The sequence below is a fragment of the Nomia melanderi genome, chromosome 7 (genome assembly GCF_051020985.1).
Source record: "Nomia melanderi isolate GNS246 chromosome 7, iyNomMela1, whole genome shotgun sequence".
NCBI classification, from domain to species: domain Eukaryota; kingdom Metazoa; phylum Arthropoda; class Insecta; order Hymenoptera; family Halictidae; genus Nomia; species Nomia melanderi.
Genome location: NC_135005.1, coordinates 5,941,085 through 5,953,293, shown reverse-complemented (window position 1 = coordinate 5,953,293; position 12,209 = coordinate 5,941,085). Strand labels below are relative to the sequence as shown.

Sequence of the window (12,209 nt, the reverse complement as noted above, 5' to 3'; positions counted from 1 at the left end):
GGCATTCCCGAACGCGCACAATACAAGTGAAAATCACAACCGTAAAATCCGCCGCCTTCTTACGGCTCTAACGACCCGTTGACACGTTATCCGCCTGACCACTTCAACTGATTTCTAGAATGAAACGCCGCAGGAATAGGAGAGACAAACGGAACGTTTCGCGGTTTCGACCTGTTGAATTAATTTTCGATTAAGCTAAGGTAAAGAGGAAGGGGTACTTCTTCGAACCGAATAAAACTGGTTACAGCCGATTTCATGGATAAATTTTCACGGCCACTCGCGCGGTTCTCGTTATCGTTTCGCGATATTTTCTTTCTACAGTTTCAAGACATTTTTTCTAGGTATATACCTGTTTAGCTGCGAAAAAAGGTGTATCGAAGAAAACGGTCACCGGTCTACGAGCACCTTCGCCCATTCGCGAGACGGAAGGATCGATCTTGCTGGGGCGATGATGTTGCCGCGGTGAAAGTACGGGCAACAGTTTCTCATTAATTTCGGGATAACGTGGCGGAGCGAGTTAAAAGAGGCGGAAGCCTGTTTTTTCCCCGAAATTTATATTCCGTCCGGGATCCTCCCTTACGGCCTCTTAATTTCAAAACGGAGCAGTTCGCCGGGCAGCTGGTTTCATAATGCGCGCGCCCGGCGCGCCGTCGTTAATTAAATATCCCAGTCGGCATATACCCGATCCGTCACGGTGTGTACACGGAATGAAAGTGGCCGACCGAGTTCGTGCACGAACAGCCGCGCTTTTTCAATCCGTCAGCTCCTGTGGAAAAATCCAACTAAACATACGCCCGGTACACGTTGATCTCGCGGAGACCGTCCGCCACTAACGCGCGCGCCGGACGCTTAATAAACATATATCGCGTGTAAATCATGGCCCGTTTGAGCAAGCACGCGCCACGAAGATAAGCGTTAGAGAAGGAGCACGCGTTAAGATTTCTATAAATCAATTCGTGGTAACTCGCTTCCCTTTACGCCCGGGAAACCGTATTTATAGAGGATCGCCGGAGCCATTTCGCAGCCGTATAATGGAACAATTTATATCGATCGTTCGCGCGACGGTTTTATTCCCGGCGATGGGATAATTGCGTCTTAAAGTCGATACGGGGCGCCGTAAAGCGAGATTTTTAGGGTGATAGTGGGAATACGAGACGCTGAAAGGGCGTAAGGTGCAGCCACTCCACGTCCCATCGATATTCCGCGTTCCTTCTGCCCTACCGGGTCGGCCCCAATCATGTACGGGTACAATTTGACGGCAGGTGCTCCAAATTGAAAACCTTCTGGTTGCACCTTCAAGCACCATGGTTCGGGAACGCGTCGCTGCTGTTCCGATCGGCCCACCTACGTACGGGCCGTGGCAGGAAACGTTTGAGACCCACAGATTGAACGTGCCCGCTAAAAACAGGGACGTTTCGTGCGATGGTTTTTCATGGAAGAGCAGTGGCTTCGTTGACATTTGGACAATTTGAAAATCGACGTGTCCTTTTTTGTTATCGATATAAGGAGCTGATGATCATTATTATTGATTGCGAAAGATTATTTAGTAATTTTGGCGATACGAAATTATCGTATTGGAAGGTGAAATTGTAGTTGAAATAATTTAACTATTCAAATATTACGATTTGGAATATTTTTGAAAGTTCTATATGGGCATTGCTATTCTCGTCTTTACTGTTAACGAACATATTTTCTACATCCAAGAGCTGCCTAGCGTTGCGACGAAAGCTCGATTCGTTTGATCGAATATTTAGCGTTCAGGGGGTACGAGATCTTCTCGTTGTCTGCGTTCTCAGTGAATTCTTCACGGATCGATTGATCATACCTATTGATAGTTGTCTAGTAACTGAAAGAACCGGATTGGTTAATTTGTCCATGAATATCTTTTTACGAGGATAAAGTATTATATACGCTTTGCTGGCAAAAAGTGAATAAAATGTTTTATTAAAGGCGATATCTAAAAAGGCCATGATAAATTAGTAAAACTTGCCCGGTCGGAAAATTATATTTGAAACGAGGTGGACACTATTAAATTTACACCCTGGAAAGCTTGGTTTTATGAAACTTGTTCTCTTTATAGTCGAGTTGCTTCTATTCTGCATACTTAGGGAAGCATTTACGAGATCACCTGTGCATAATCTCTTTTTTATGCTCATTTGTGCCGCGTATTGCCTAAGTGGAAAGCCAACTGATACTGTCAATATACCGCGGTAAGTATTTTACATGATCTGTCTTATGCAGGGTCGAATCGGTATAGTCTCCTTTAAATCGAGCAACTGAAGTCACAAGCTCGGAATACAATCTTACCCCTCTATTCGATTTAGCATTCGAACCATTTTGAAACATCTTTCGTTAATCGTCGCTGATTGGATAGGTACCTCGAGCATCTCAGATTCATCCACTCCATTTTTGAAGGGAGAGGTAAGAATTTTTTCACACGCAGACGGAATAGCAAGAATTAGCATTCAAATTTCCTTTCTTTCCGACGAAAACTTGTCCGAATCTTTAAACACGTACGAGCATCCGCGGCCCAGCGATCACTTTCAATCTCCATTATCCACTTTACAGCACAGTCGACTTTCCACCTCGAGCTCCCTTCAGCCATCTCCCCGACAAACGCGGGACACCGAATCCAATCCCCTAACTCCCTTAATTAGGATTATGCAAATGGGAAAGACAACCGTCGATAATGAAGCGTGACGCGGCAACGTCCACCTTTCCCATCACCGGTGTCTCTCCCCCTGTGGCACTCTACGAGAAGTTCGTGTTCTTCGGCCGGACGCGACGCCATATTGGCTTGTCCGTGGTGCCATAACTTCGCGAAACGTCGACGCCAAACGGCATGCGCTGATTGTATTTCACGTGTCGCGGCTAATTGACACCGGCCGACTAGGCGGCACCCGCAGAACACGCGAGTGACATTATTTAAAAAGTAGCTACCCGGCATTAGCGGCTTTTAACGCGAGTACCGCAGCCTCAGGAAGAGATACGAGTCTCGCACCAGGTGGCGGTGGACGGTGGTTGAAAGCGGAGTGCGGCGAGCGGTCCCGGAGCCGCTTATGTCTTCCTCTCGTAATCTACCAGTACCTCCTGCCGGCCGAGAGCTCGTCAAGTTACGACAAGGCGCACCTGCCACGCGGACGACGATCATGGCGTCCGCCGAGGCGACTCTAGTCCACGCGCTTTGATACGGTAGCTCCGTGAGCTGACTTGTAGAAGAGGCGAGAAGACCTAATCGGTAAGTGGTTCGTGATTTCTTGTTCTATCGTTGCGTTGATTCGTCGAATTACTGCAGCGACGATTGTCTTATTTATTCCGGGAAGCAATCCATAATGTAACGATGCTAAGTGAACGAGCTTCTGAAGAATGAAAAAAGTGTTCTCGCATTTCTAAGGAATTCGAAGACAAAGTTAATTTCTTTAACGCTAAAACTACCGAGTACTTGAATTGACCCTTTTTACCTTTCTAAGAAAAGCTGCAGGAGTACATCTATTGAGATTTTAATTGAGTCATAATTCAATCAATTTCTTTAGTACCTCCCCAAAGATCATCTGTCATATTTTCAATGATTCTAAAATAAGAAATTGGGAATAGGTCAATTTGATCCGTCTGGTAATTCCAGTGAAACTTTATCGATCCCCGCGATGTCGGTTTCAGTCTAAAACTGGCGTTTCGTGGAACCACTTCCCAACGGAATTTCTATATTTAGTTAACCGTTCGCGAAAGATTATCGGCTCGATCGAAAATCGGCGTTAACCAGACAAATGGATATCGTTAGACGTTAGCTCGATACGCGAAATGTATGCCATGGAGGTGGCACGGCGCTCGGAGCGCTAATGCGAACTCCGTAGCAGTAATTCTGGGTAAATTTACGAATCGAATTAGGATTTTCCGCTAATGCGGCAACAAAGAATAAAAGTATTCCCATGAATTAGTTGCTCGACGGACCGTGAACGGGAGAACTGATGGAAACGAGCCTCGAATTTCGCTCGGGTCCGTTCGTAGCCGCGAATATTAATCCCCGCAAGCGTCGGTAGCTTTCCCTTCGGCATGAATTTCTGGCTAACGGTAGAAATCGATTATCCAATTACCGCGGAGTCGCCGTTCGCGTTCCGGCGCGAGCGTCTATGCAGATGGGTTTCTCGCCTAGGGCTGAGCACGCACGGTTCAGGAGCGAAGATGAGCCGAGCGTACGCCGACGGACACTCGTGTAAGTCACCGTGTAATTTATCACCACGCCCTGCGAGATCTTAATACGAATCACTTATCGGTTGCTGCCGCGGATTTTACGCGTCCGTGCATACGTATGCACGCGTGTACCGTCCGTCGACTAATAACCGAGCGAAGTAATTAAGGCGAAGCCAGCGAGAGTGTCGAAGGAAGTAACTTTGCTCTCTTTTACTCTTCACCTTGTACGTACCTCGATTTCCCGTCCTGCGATGTCCATATTTTCCAACGATTCTTCTCGCATATCTCTTCCGGCCTGTTTGACCCCTTTCTCTGCTCTACCGTCCCAACCGTGAAATCGCGAAATTAATAAATTTGCATTCCTATTTGCAGACGTTTCGAGCTTCTGTTCCATAGTGTTTCTTATATCCTGCTTTCCATACAACTTTCAACGTATCAAATTTCAATTAACCTAATTGCATTTGCACTTATAAAAGTGGATACGAGAAAAGGCGATACTCGATTCGACGCGTTATCGAGTTGTTCTTAAAGTCCAAAACACAACGCAGGAATACGGGATTTCGAGGTTAGCCGTTGGAATCTTGTTCGCCTCGTCATGATCGGCCGTCACGGTGTTCCTAAATCGCGGATTGGGTCGCGCGAGATCTCTGACGTTAGAAACGCGCCGCGTTAATTGAACGTCTGTGAGTCCGAGGACAGGTGTCGATCAAAATAGAAGAACCGCTCGGTATACCTATTTAATCGTGATCGATCGTCCGCTTTTATGAAGAACTTGAAATTCTTTATTTTCCCGGCGACAAGACAGGCGGCCCGCGTTCCGACCGAGATTGAAGAAAACCGCCGCGCGCGCCGGGAAATAATGACAGGCCTCGACTGTGCGGTTCCGCGAAGAATAGGAGACTCGTAAATTCGTTCCGGGCGTCGCCCGCGCGAATTTCTTGCAGCGTGTAAAATCACTCGGGAATCACTTCCACGTTGTAAACACGTCGTGTAAACGGGTTCCGTGTACGCGGCCCTATACACCTATCGCCGTGGACAAAGGAGCTTGGGAAACGGTTATTGGCAGGTAGGATATTGGCTGCGCGGCCTCAAACGAACGCGCCCCGATGGAACTCTTGCCTCTCCCGTGAACGCCTGTGTACCTTACGACCCTGCCGTGGAAAAAAAATGCTTTCGTCGGCGGCAGCACGCATTCTACAGGTTTTCCGTGACAAAAGCGGTAATGCGCCATTCAATCGACGCCTTATCGCGGCCTTTCGGCCGGGAGCACGACCGAGGAAAGTCGACGGGAATTCGTGACCACGGAGGAAACGTTCGTCGAAACGACACGACGTTATAGTAATTGTGGGATAGTTTGATTGCAGGACGAGAATGGTCAGTATTGATGTTTTGAGGAGCACGTTATAAGATCAGAAGACTTATGAAATTAGTGAAATAAATTACGGCGTGAGAGAATTCTGTGTGTTTAAATGAAAGAAATGAATCGTTATTATATTACAGTAAGTAAAGTTCTACGAAGAATTGTTATTTAATTTATCGAATTACGGTAATTTGATTTGATTAGGAGAACGACGGTAGGCAACAGGTTAAATTGAACGCGAGGACACTGTTTCTGGAATCTTCATTTTGATTTATGAGAGCGATAAAAGTAATTGTAATCTATGTAGGTTATTTCAGGTTGTATATTATATACGTACCTAAACACGTTCATCGAAGTGTTCCGCGTTTTCGGGCCACATTGTACTATTCGTAATCCGTTTTTCCTTTTTCCAACACCGGTCGTCGTTTTTGCTTGCAAAGGATACAGGCACAATAAGAGAGTTATGGGAACTACATGCAAAGTAATAAACTATGAGACAGTTTTATGTAACATCAAGTGGAAATGCGCAGAAACTAGTACCGAAGACAAGCGGCACACCGATTTCCTAGAAGTCTCGATCGGAAAATATACGTTCCGACAGGACATTCGATCACACCTTATCTCGAGATCTCGCGGAAAATACTAAATAATTGCTAATACCAAGAACGCTGGATGTAATTAGCAAAGTCAAGAATCGCGAGTTATCGTCACTCGATTCGCAGAAGTAACAAACGAATAGAAATTTGGTTTTTCTACGGAAAGTTTTATTAAGACGAATTTTCTTTGGAATGAAAGCACCGCTAAACTCCATTAAATTCTTCGCTATACGGACTGCGAGCCTACCGGGACTGTAATGAATGCATGAAATCCGCAGTCCAATCATTAAACTGCGGAACTTTATGCAAATTTGCATTTTTCTGGGCGAATTCGAGGGAACCGGAATCAAATAAAATTTTATTCCTCTCGCAAGGGGTTTCTGGATAATTAGAATACGAAAGAATCTTTCTTCGTTTCGCATTTCTTCGAAGCTCTTTATGCGTTTCATTGATTTATGGAAGCTTAACAGACTTTTCGCGATCGGAGCAGGAAACGGTCGATTTCCGGGATGAAAGAACGTAGAAAACAATGGCGATCTGCGATTCCTACGGATACGGCCGTTCCCGATTCCTTTGATTCTCCAGTTAAACCAGTGATCCATAACCGCTCTGCGATAAGTAGCGGAGCATAGAAAATCATCGCGTTTCCGTCGATCGCGGCCGGGCCTGCGCCCAGAACACGTACCAGACAACAATGGAGGCGCATTAAGACGTTTCGCGTCGTATTCCGGGCTCCCCGCGATCTCATTGTCTCCGGCGCGATTATCGCGCAACGCTCGCGGTACTTTCGTGTCGGGCCGAGCCGCGGACGAGAACAATGATACAAATAATAAGAACGGCGATAAGCCAGCCACCACAATGGCTAGCCACCAAATGTCGTTCGCCTAGGAACGATCGCCCGTTCGGAACCCGTTCGTCGCACGTACATCCAATAATAAGAGATAATTACTCGATACGCCATTTGTTTGTGTTACGCCCGACTATTACGCAACGAACCAGGCAATTTGCAAGCGATTTATATTACGTGGTACGCGTACCGGTACCGACGATGCTATCGATACCCGCGATAAATTGCGCCACCGTGAGATTAGTCTACCTTAGAAAGGGAACGGTTGCTCTAGACGGTAACGATTAACGGTGATCCTTTTGCTCGAAGAATTCGTTCTGACTTCGCTTCGCGGGATTACGTTGTGCGTCTGTCAAAGTCGACGTTCGACGTCACGTCTTATTCTATTTAGAAAAGAGTACCAATTGGTTTATGGATTCAACGCATTGGAATTTAGGCATGTCCTATCGAGGAACCGAAGGACGTGAAAATTCAAGTATCTCTACTCTAAAAGAAGATCGATTTCCTGGATAATCCTTTGATTGTCTCCTGTTAAAGAAGCAACGATATAATACTATCTATGATTATGGACGTTGTCACTGCGATCCGCAGATCTCTTCCATGATTCTCCCGTTTTTCAGTAATATACTTCTCAATACACTTCCCTCATTTACCTAAGCCCATAAAGTCATGCCACGCACAAAAGATTAATTGGTCGCTTGATTTCCATCACTCCATCGTGCTATACTATCGCCGATAAGAGAGGGGTACACAGCACCGGGAGCATGCTCTAGCCATGAAGAATGTCCGTTCTTATCATACCCGGTGCGGATCAAAGTGGAGCCCTTAAGACGTGCGCGCGGCACGAAAACGGTCGATATTTCATAGCGTGTAACCCGCGCGCTGGTATTAATATTCTCGTGTAAACTCGGGCGAGGAGAGAGAGCGCGCGCGAGAAAGAGAGAGGAGGCAAGGGAGAACGTTAGAAGAAGGGAAGAGAAAAGAGATCGTGGCGCGCAGGGGCAAACGATAACGCGGCCGCGGCGCACACGATCGCATGGGTTTAATAGGTGGCTGGGAGCGCGAGTATAGAGGCACCCATACGGGGACCACACACCGGTAGCGTTCAATTTATATTTTGGGCGGAGTTACGTTATTTATCGCTGCCGGCCTTCGTGCCTTCGACTGCCATTCCGCGGGCCGCCTTCGATGTAAATGGGACGAACCGCCCTCTCCTCGCCGAGCGTGAGCCTCCGATGCCTTAAAACGCGTCGATCCGAGAGCCTCGATCCCTCTCTCCCTCACTGCCGCTGCCTTCCTCGTTCTTTCGCCTCCGTTTCACCTCGCCGCCTGTCCTCCCCCTCTCAGTGCCGAGCTTGACCTCTCCCGATACGCGCCGGTAACGAGAGGCACGCTCGCGAGAAACAGAGAGGAAAGGAGAGGGAAAGAGGGATCACGCGTGAACGTTCGATCACGCGGCGGTATCAGCCCCCGCGGACGCGCATTCACCCCGATCAACGGTTTTTTCCCAACGCTGTGCGGGGTAAGCGCGCCTCCGCTCACGACCGGAACGTTGAATGTCTTAATTAACAGACCGCCTCGCACGCCTACCTCGCGGTGCGCTTGCATTTTTGCGTCTTCGATCGTATGGTTCTGTAGGAAGTTTCGATCGTAGGGAGATCAATAAAGTTTGGCAAGACTCAAAGTTAATAATGAAATAATGAACGTAACAGTTTATTACTAACATAGACTATAATAAAGGAAGAATAAACGCAAAACAATTAACGCTACTCTGACGTACACCATTCGCTATAAACTCTGTCGCTCGACTCCGTCGCCGCCGAGCATCCATGAGGTTATGTATATTTTTCACCCCCAATTACTCTTTCTTCCTTTTTACACTCATCCCTTTCCACTCATACTTTGACTCTTGTCCATAACCAAAACTTACTGTACTTACACGCTGCGTTTTCACACCTCATTCTTACAGTCCCAGCCGCTCGGTTCCAAACACTCTTCTTTCACATTTCTACAAGCACTCGGCTTTTCCACGCGCAATCACCTTTATTTCCATACAAAACGGCTCCATCCAGTCGCAAGACGACAATGGCCACCCGTAAATTCATGAGTTCAAGAACGTGAGTCTGAGCAGTGAATTCTCGTTCTTTTTCATCTCGGTTTCGATACGGATTTGCTGTTCGTCTATACAGTCACACGTAACCGATCGAATTATGGTCAACTAGGTGGTCAACTTACGATTGGTAACACTTTTGTTGCATGCTGTATATCGGTGAATGGGTCAAGGATAATATAATAAATATAACGGCAAGTTAGACTAGTAGACTAAACGATGTAACAAAGGTGCACGCGTGTTCGCCTTCTTACCTCTGGAAAAGTAAAACAATGCTCAGAAGAATTGTCATGAAGAGGTTCTTCCATTGTATAAGCGTGAAATTCTTGGGACTCATTTACATTGATCTTTCGCTCGTCACGCTTGATGATCACCGTTTGCCAATGGAAATGTTTGAATGGTCGCTCGTTACCGGTGCGATTTGTGTTAACCCCTTGACACGCAATATCGAGTCGAACTCGTGAGGAAGTTTTAAAACAGAAGTTATAAGATTAACACGTTCATGGCCACGCGTCACACATGTATGACACAGCGATTCGTTTGTTTGGTTTATTTAATATATTTTAAATGTGTAAAAATGATATGAATTATATATCATGTGAAACAATTGCAAGAAAGGAACGGTCTACAGTGAGAGTATTTCAAATTCAACTGCGATCGCGAGCGCGTTAAAAGTTTCTATTATTAATCACTGTGTTCTGAAGTAAAGGTGGGTGTAGATGAATCGGAAATTTTTCTTTGTTTTTTGGTAAATTATCAATGACAAAGTTATTCTAGCGAACGCAGTTACGAAAGAAATTATAGGGTTAATCACGCGGCTTTCGTCAAAGCGTCTTCCAGTCGTGTCGAGCCCTTTCTTTCTGATCGACGAGGGATACTCCGAAAAACACGCTGCTCTGTTTCCTTTTTCTGCAACCGAGCGGCGTGGGTGACTTGCACGAGGTACGTGCGCACCTCGGTGAAAGTGGGTCCTTTATGACGGTTATAATGTTCGACTTATCCTCGGTTCCGGCCGCTTGAAGTGAAGGGCCACCGCGCCAAAGAGAAGTTTGGTAAAAGTCGGCCCCGATGCGAGCGACTATAGCTCGGTTGCCGTTCAGCCTATCACGACGGTACTTTCATCGGGAACGATTTTGTTTCCTACCTCTTTCACCGTTATTAAAATGGATGAGCCGCTCCTGCGCTCGCGCTTATCGACTTCCGTAAAATGTTCGAGATTAGACTGGCCAGGCTCTCTCGGTTATTAAAACCGTAATTACCCAGGGCTCCGCCGTTCGTTCCCCGCGAATGAAAATGATAAGAATATTGTTCTTGCCCGGCGTGATCATACGCTCGATAATCTTTAATAGCGGATTGCGGTTTAGAAGGCCTAGCGAATGCATCGACCGCTTTCTACTCTGTAGCCTCCGTTTCAGCACGCGGCCGAAAGCCGTTTCCGAACAGAACATCTTCGATTCGCCAGTGAAAGTGATCGAAACGTCGAAGTTTATCTAACGTACGCGTTTGCGTATCCCTTACTTCATTTTGCTGCCAATGGACGAGTATTTTATACTGCAATCGTATCTGCTATTTCAAAGGGTTTTCAAATAAAGACACGGGTGGCCTTGGAATTTCGGAAAATTTAATAAATATTCGTGTCCTTGGAGAAACTTCTATATATTCTATATAAAAAAACGGTAACATATTTATTTAAAATGGTGCAACCTCGCGGCCTTGAACGTCAGCCTACCAAAATAAGAGTAAATGGAAAAATGCAAGCAAGCGTAAAAAGAATAAGCACCGATTCCGAGAACTCGCGCACTCCATTACTTTTTTCAACGGAAAAACGCAAGTAGCTCGTGCCCAGCGTCGCGTTAAGCGAATTCTTCGTCCTGGAAACACGCGTGTCGCACACAGGTGTGTACGAGTAAATGACTCGCGCGGTAAGGGAAGAGCCTAGCGAGGAAAAAAAGGAGGGACCAGTTGACACGGGGAGAAAGGAGGCGAAGAGGACGGCGAAGGAGAAGGAGGAGGCGAGGAAGAAAAAGACGAAGACGAGGAACAGCGGGCGCTGCCACTCAGCGGTCCGTAAACCGTATGAAATATTAATAATGGCGCCGTTCTCCGGTGGACTGCCGAGTTCTCTGGGACTTCGCGAAAGAGGGACACGTCTCGCGGGACGATCGGTTCGTTAACCCAAGTCAATGGCTGGCGATCGACGTGATCCTCGCGTGAATTGCTTACAATGTTTCTCCTTTGACCGCTTCCACGCCCTTGCCCTTGAAAACTTTGCCCAACGAGGTTCAAAGGTTTCAAGGAAACATGAGAGACTCGAAGCTACTTCCCGCGATTTTTCGGTGAGCTCCCGTGCGGGGCTTTATCGCTAATAATTCCTCGCAACGAAGAGGAACCGCGATGAAAGAATGTTCCTCGTCGAGTCACGTAACGATCGTATTTATGAAATATTTATTAAATTCTGACCCGATATTCCAGAAGCAAAAGATTCCATTCTCGAAACTTCGAGTCCTCGGTTCCCTTCAAATATTCGTTTCCTCTAAGCTGTTTCGTTTCGTGTACGCGATCGACAGATGCTCACCGGCGGTCGTTGAACGGCAGTTGACAATAGTACAACCATTTCGGAATTTCATAGTTTCATCGCGGTCCGTCTGACGTATAAATTCGACGTGCACCTGCCGCGCCTGTCCTTCGACCATCCGTCGTTGTCTTTAAACCGCGTTGAATTAGCGCCGATCAGGAAATCGTTTTCCTTTCGTCCAAATATAGTTTCAAGGATGAAGTTATCTTTAATTATTTCAACCGTGAACCAAATTATACTTACATTGACGAAATTTAATCCAGAATCTTTACTTGATGGATTCACATCACGAGGCAGGGGATCGAACTACTTTTCTCGGTTATCCTAAAGAAATCCATTCATAAAACTCGACAAAATAGACCGGGATATTATGGGAGACTTTCCCGGTAACGAAGTCGACTCGACGGAAAGAGAAGAGAGGCACATTACCCTGGTAATTAACATTGCGATCAAGTCGGTATCTTAGGTGCCTGATCTACTCTTGCGCTGTTCCCCCCGTACCACAGGTATAGGTACCTTAAAGGGGTACTTAC

General features: G+C 46.5%; 1 protein-coding gene across 5 annotated transcripts in view; it reads left to right on the top strand.

The window, feature by feature from the left end:
- klu (zinc finger protein klumpfuss) overlaps nucleotides 1-12,209 on the top strand; it is a 346,064-nt gene that overhangs the window by 157,293 nt on the left and 176,562 nt on the right. For 2 of the 5 annotated variants that reach the window (XR_012998906.1, XR_012998905.1), the window contains exon 1: nucleotides 3,090-3,238. The exons of the other annotated variants lie outside the window; for them this stretch is intronic. The gene's annotated coding sequence lies outside the window, so the exon portion shown is untranslated. Of the gene's footprint in view, nucleotides 1-3,089; nucleotides 3,239-12,209 lie in introns of those variants that run through there. 5 annotated transcript variants of the gene reach the window in all.